The sequence below is a fragment of the Pelophylax lessonae genome, assembly GCF_965119305.1.
Source record: "Pelophylax lessonae genome assembly, chromosome: 2".
Classification (NCBI taxonomy): domain Eukaryota; kingdom Metazoa; phylum Chordata; class Amphibia; order Anura; family Ranidae; genus Pelophylax; species Pelophylax lessonae.
Genome location: NC_138769.1, coordinates 367245854 through 367252909, shown reverse-complemented (window position 1 = coordinate 367252909; position 7056 = coordinate 367245854). Strand labels below are relative to the sequence as shown.

Below are 7056 nucleotides of genomic sequence, written 5' to 3'. Positions count from 1 at the left end.
CAAACAATCTTGCCACTGCTCCCTATGTTATCTGGGCAGTTGGGGAGCTCCACATTGCTATATTTTCCCTCTTAAACATGGAAACTACATGTATAGCCTGTTGCCCTGTCACAAAGCTTATACATCTTGACCCAATATCTGGCATGTTTGCTGGGGAGAAACTGTTTGAAAACAAGTAGGCCAGAAAATGTATTCAGGGACTCATCAATGCAGACAGCTTCTTGGGGGTGTATACAAGGCTGCAAACTTTTGGTTGAAGTGATTCACGAGGGGCCGAATTTTGTGGAGCCGGTCATATCCAGGTCCACCCTGAGGACGACAGAGTTCATTGTTTTTGAAATGCATGAACACGATTTGGTCGTATCTAGTCCTGGCCATGGCAGCAGAGAACACGGGCATATGATGAATTGGGTCAGTGAACCAATATGACCGCAACTCACTTTTTTTTTAGTAATGCCCATGATGAGAGATAGGCCCAGAAAGGATTTAAATTCCAAAACATTGATACGTTTCTATGAATATTCTCTGACAAGGATCAAATTTGGATTTGCTGTGATAAATTGATCGATATATACTCTAAATTGCTTTGGTCCACAATAGATCTGTACAGATCTTCCATGAAAAAAGCTCATAAAAACCAAAGGGAGCAAAAACGTCTGTTTCCACCTGAATTCTGGGTTGGCCAGTGAATAGGGGGAAGTACGGGGCACTGCAGAAGTGGTGGGCTCCCAATCAGGATTTGCAAGCACATCAGAAAGGACACTATGGGCTCTATGTGCCTGTCTTCGAATTCTTGGTGGCTGTGGGACACTATTCGTGCTAGCCACCGCACCAACTTGAACTTCACTTATGGGACTCGCCATGTCACCAAGTGTTACTGCAGTGCTGGTTTGACTATGACCAGGATGTACTAGGCCGCTGGTGCTTGCCAGTTCACCAGAAGGTTGAGTGGCACTTGTACCGACACTGCTGCATACGAGAACCCTGCGATTGTTGCACCTCAGCAACAGAAGAATGAGGTTGAGTATGCCTGACCTTAGCAGGGACCACTACTCCATCATCAGAGCTATCTGTCAGGGTGCCGCTGCTCTCTACAGGTTTGAATACTGAGCCTGATTCTGACAGTGAGGCTTCCCCATCACTCTAATCTTTCATGCTCAGCATCGTGTAGGCCTTTTCACTAGTGTACCTCTGTTTGGACATTTTGTCCAATAAATTTATAGGTACCTAGTGTAACTCAAAGATAAAAAGCACCTGGTTGTCAAGGACCGTTTGAACCGCTGCCAAAAAATGTAACTGCTAGTGCTAGCAGAGATGAGGCCTGACTCTGCTAATGCTGCCGTTTAGTGTGCTGTGTATTGGAAGTGACAGTAATCTGCTGATACTGCACTTCTTGGGGGCTGGGTGGAGGAGCTAAACGCAGGTGCTGGCAGGTATCGAGGCTGATCCTGTTAACACTGCATTTTGGGAACACTATACTAAACTATTGGGGACACTAGTATAGTTCTGATCTGATCAAAGTTATTGATCAGTTCAGACACTATACTTGTAATGGAGGTGTGTGTCACTGGCAAACAAAGGGTTAAAATGTATTACTAAATATGTGGCGGCAATCTGACGCTGTCCTGGATTGACGCTAACTAATATTAACGCTGACGTCATCTGTGACACTAATACAGTGATGAGAAAAAAGATCTGTACACTATAATAGTGACACTGTGACAGGCCAAAGAAGGGGCTAACTAGGGGTGATCAGGGGGTTAAATCTTTATAAGGGGATATATGGCGGGTACCCTAAACCTATCTGGAACTGCCGCTAAACTACTACTGTTGATGCTCTCTCCTCTCAATCTGGAACTGAAAAGGGCTCCAGGAGAGGAGATTGCATCATTTCCTGTGCCTGTGTTTATATTACACAGGCACTGGAAATTCATCCATAGGTCAGAACTGATCACAAGGTCCAGACTGATGACTGATCGGTTCTGAACCGAATGAGAACATCGTGGGGACAGACCCCCTACCCCCGCACAACGTACAGTTGCTTTAGTGGGGTTCAGGGTTCCGCACATTTCAGGTTTGGTTTGATAATCCTCCTGATAATCAAATCCAGGCTGTTTTGGATTGGGACCAAAACAGTCCGGGATTATATCTGCCCCTGGCCTAATTTCAGAATAGTTTGTGTGCACAAAAATCATACACTGACACAGTTGTCAGAATAGTTTGTTTCTGTCTTTATTTGTTCCTCTTTTAAGCCTTATAAAGCATTGAGAAATTTGTTCCAGGAAATAGTCTTATATAATATGTATAAGCTAGCGATTGGAGTATCTGTGTATCTATGTGTCTAGGATTTTCTTCCAGGATATGACAGCCTTCTATTTTGAGTGAAGTCTCTCTCTGAAGGCGCCATCTTGTTTTCACGAAGGGAGGGGTGGTCTAGCAGCCATTTTTGAGTAAGGAAGGAAATGCAGCGGTAACACATATATACACATAAGGTATGCAAATGTCTATTTGAGTCTGTCCCTATTGATCCTGGCTCATCTGTCCTCATGTGCCTCGGAACTAGTTTGATGCTGCACGATAGACAGGTGGTTACTAATTAATCACCCCCCTTGCCACGGTCTTTGCACATGGGAAGTCAGATGCTCTCCCTATGGCCCTATGGGTCATAGTGTGGGATGGGAAGTGTCTGCAATGGGGTACATGGTTCTTCATCGTCTTCATCACATCCTATATCCTGATTCACGAATGTGGGGGTGGTTTGGTTTATTGCCTTTTCCATAAACTTCCTCAAACAAGGGAGTACACAACAGACCACTAAAGCAAGGAGAATTAGGATGATCAACACAGTCACTCCTATCTGTGCCAGGACTTTCTTCCACCCACTCATCCAGTTAAAGTATTGATCCCATGGGTCTTTGACCCTTGAATTTTTTTAGTTCAACTGACAGGTTCTCTAATTTCTTAAGTGCTAATGTGACCTTACCATTTAGACCGGTGTTCTCTGGAATATTGGTACAACAGGTACTGGTCTTATCTATCATGGTACAGACTCCCCCTTTCTCTGCTAACATCATATCCAGAGTCATCCAGTTCCGGAAGGTCATTTGGGAAGTGGCTTCTAGTTGTTCAGCTATCCCTTGGAATGCATCTTTGGTGTAGTTAACAAACCTTTGTTGGTTATAATATATATAGTTTATCCAGTCCACATTCTTATTAACAGTTATTATGGGGATTAGAGATTAAAAAACGGCCTTGACCTGGTCTCGGGACTTGTATTCATCGGGGACCCCCCTTGGGACTCCAATAGCATCTACAGTATGTACACATGAGGTTCAAATCTTCCAGGGAGAACTTCCCGTTTCATCCTCTTACCCGGAGTCGGGTTGGTGTGTGTGTCATGAATACTTTCTGTCAGAATATGCAAAGGCATGATGGCCTTCACAAGGGCACACTTTCCTCTCCATTCCCCCTCTAACCTGGTTCTTACGTGCATGTCTCCACACACCCAGTACACATCTCCTAGGGATTGGCTTTGGTTTTGTACCTTATTAGCCGAAATGCGACTGTAAGAGGCACAGTAACCTTTAGGAAAATTACCTAATTTCCTACCTTTCCCTGCATAATTGGCATGACAGGTGTAATTTCCAGGGTATATTGTAATAGTTTCTTTAGATCTTGGGGCCCTGGTATTGATAGGATATTCCACCTTCCATTTCTCACAAGCTGAGTAATTAGTGGACGTGTTGGTGAAGAGGTTTAGGAAACACTCTTTTGCTTTTTCAGGTATGTTCAGCAGGACTGTACCTAAATGCGGTCTGGCACTGCCACAGAGATAACAGTTGGTCCTATTGTGCTTATTAGCACTATATCTCATCCACTCTAGCCAGAAGTTGATCTCTGAAAAACCTGTCTCGGCTGCCATTGTATCTTCAAAGGTTGGATCTGCTATTGCAATCATGTCTCCAAAAGTCTGTACATGATGTTTTAAAGGATTCGATGGGAGCCGTCTTTTGACTGGCTGCCATTGATTGTTGTCATACATATCTTCTAACCGGAAAGACCCTCTATGACCCTTGTAAACTCCTCCAAACCACCATCCCAACACATACTCACCCCGATCAGAGGGACTTGGGTTCCGTATGTTTAGAATTAGGGATGATCGAACGGTTTGGGTGTTCGAGGTTTGGCCGAATTTAGAACTTTTTGCCCAAAAAGTTCGGAATTCGGCAACCAGAACCGCCCAAAATGCAATGCTTCAGGAAATGGGCTTTAAAAGCCCGTGATTGGACCAGAACCATTAGCAAAAGCCAATTGAGGGGGCAGGAGAATGCTAGGAATGTGATTGGAGTGACTAGGGGGTCCAATCATTAGTGAATACGCCCCCCAGTATATAAGATCGCCCCCGCCATATTCCTAGCATTGTTATACTGGACATGGAAGAGAGTGGAAGCAGTTCTGTTAATTTTACTTTAAAATTGTCATTTAGCATTTATTAGTGTGAGTAAAGGGATATCTAGTGTAGTTAGAGTGCTCCTTTACACTTAAGTTAGCTTCAAAAATTTAGTTCTGTAGGGAAAGTGTTAAGTGTAAGGGGACCGTAGTGTAGTGTAGGGTTAACTGGCAGTGACTGCTATGGCAGGGTGACAAAACTCTTCCATAGCAGGGTGACCGCTATAGAGAAATGATCATTTCTCTGAATTGCTTCGGCACACCCATATGGCTTCTCACCAGCCAAGCATTTTTTATGCTGCAGGGGCTGCCACTGCCAGTGCTTTTTTGAGGACATGTTTGATGTCAGACATGACATCTGAACATGTGTATATGGGGTATATATACACATATATGTCTGTATATATACCCCTAGACATATATAGGTGTGATAGTAGCAGAAATAAATGCTTGCACTAATGAAATCATTTACAGTAATATATTTCTGCTACTATCACACCTATATATGGCTAGGTGTCTATATACATATAATTATGTGTGTATATATACCACTATACACAAGTTCAGATGTTTTGCCTGCCTCAAAAGAACCCAAAAAAATGCCAAAAAAACGCTAGCGTCAAAAAAAAATGCCCAGGTGTGTTTTTGCCGGCATTTTTTGGCCGGCATTTTTTTGGCAAAACATCTGAACTTGTGTATAGTGGTATATATACACACATAATTATATGTATATAGACACCTAGCCATATATAGGTGTGATAGTAGCAGAAATATATTACTGTAAATGATTTCATTAGCGCAAGCATATATTTCTGCTACTATCACACCTATATATGTCTAGGTGTGTATATAAATATATGTATGTGTGTATATACACCACTATACACAAGTTCAGATGTTTTGTCTGCCTCAAAAAAATGCCCAGGTGTGTTTTTGCTGGCATTTTTTGGGGGTTTTTTGAGGCAGGCAAAACATCAGAACTTGTGCACAGTACCACTATACACAAGTTCAGATGTTTTTCCTGACTGCAAAGAACCCGAAAAAATGCCTTCTATTAAACCGGCAAGGTGTTACAGCAGCGAAGCCAACCTCCTGTGCTGAAAATTTTCTAATACAAACGATCTTTTTTTTTATGGTTCTGGACATGCTACAGAGCTGAAACATCACATGTACACTTTTTAGACCCCCCAGATACTAAAAATCAAAAAATCTCTTTTTTTTAAAAAATTTTTTTTCAATAATTGGCTTTTTTATCAAAAATGACAATTTGTAAGAACTTTGTTTGTGTGATTTTGTGTCTGGGGGGTCTAAAAGGTGAACCTGTGAAGTTTCAGCTCTGTAGCATGTCCAGAACCAGAAAAAAGATCATATAGGTGTTAAAGGAGGGTCCCACATCCCTGTTCTAATGAAAAATTATCTTTTTTTTTTTTCATGGTTCTGGACATGCCACAGAGCTGAAACTTCACATGTACACTTTTTAGACCCCACAGATACTAAATCAAAATCAAAAAATCTCTTTTTTTTTTTTTTTTTTTTTTCAATAATTGGCTTTTTTTATCAAAAATGACAATTTTTAAGAACTTTTTTTTGTGTGATTAATAGTTAATGGGGCATGACCCAGAACCCTAGGCACTTTTTAGGGGCATTTATTGGGTTTTAGGGCTTAAAAATTGTGTTTTTTGATTACCGAAGTTCGGGTCCCATTGATTTCAATGGGGTTCTGAAATCCGGGCCGAACTTTCGGGAAGTTCGGATGTTCTGGCCGAACCGAACTTTTCAAAAGTTCGATCATCCCTATTTAGAATAAGTGTCATACTGGGCCCTGGCTTATGGAGGGTGAGACGGATCAACAAGGGCTCTCCTAGGTTATCCTTACTATCATAGGCTGGTTGGGGTTGATATCCCCAGGGTGTCCCTGTGTTCCAAGCTGCTGCTCCCCAATAGTCACAATTTTTCCCCATGACCCCTTGGTGACACAGATATACCCTTCTCCATGTCCTATCTCATGTCATTCCCATCTGCTACTACGTTCGGGACATGGGAGTACCTTACACGCATGGAAGTTTTTTCTCAGTAATGGCTGCATGTTGTGTTCTGGTTGTACCCAACAGAAAAAGGATATATAAGATCATGATTTGTCCTTGTCCACTTCCTCAGGTACAAGGACTTTCTTACAGTGGAAGGCGTGTATCCAGATGTTCTTCCCGGCCACTTTCACTGATGTGGCAGTTATCAGGAGAACTTGGAAAGGACCATCATATCTGGGTTCAAGGGGGGTTTTTCGTACAAATTTCTTGATCAACACCCAATCATCGGGAACCAGCTTGTGTGTTCCTGTATCTTTTTCAGGATCTGGAATGGAAGAAAACACTTTTGCATGGATACGGGTTAATTCATGAGATAAGGCAGTTACATAATCAGTCAATACATCAGATTGAAGTTGTAACTGTTGTGGAAAGTAACACCCTAGTCTAGGGGCCGAGCCAAACGGTATCTCATAGGGTGATAGACCATGGTTTCCTGAGGGAGTGTACCTGACACTAAACAAAGTAATAGGTAGACTGTCTGGCCAGCTCATCCCTGTTACCTGGGATATTTTTAACATCC

At 42.3% G+C, this 7056-nt stretch overlaps 1 pseudogene across 1 annotated transcript; it reads right to left on the bottom strand.

Moving 5' to 3' along the window:
* Positions 1-3359: 3359 nt before the first annotated feature.
* LOC309547413 lies at positions 3360-6581 on the bottom strand (annotated as a pseudogene). Its single transcript has 2 exons — positions 6255-6581; positions 3360-4150 (listed from the first exon to the last, which is right to left on the bottom strand). The product of its transcript is annotated as an uncharacterized misc_RNA (transcript).
* Positions 6582-7056: the final 475 nt, after the last annotated feature.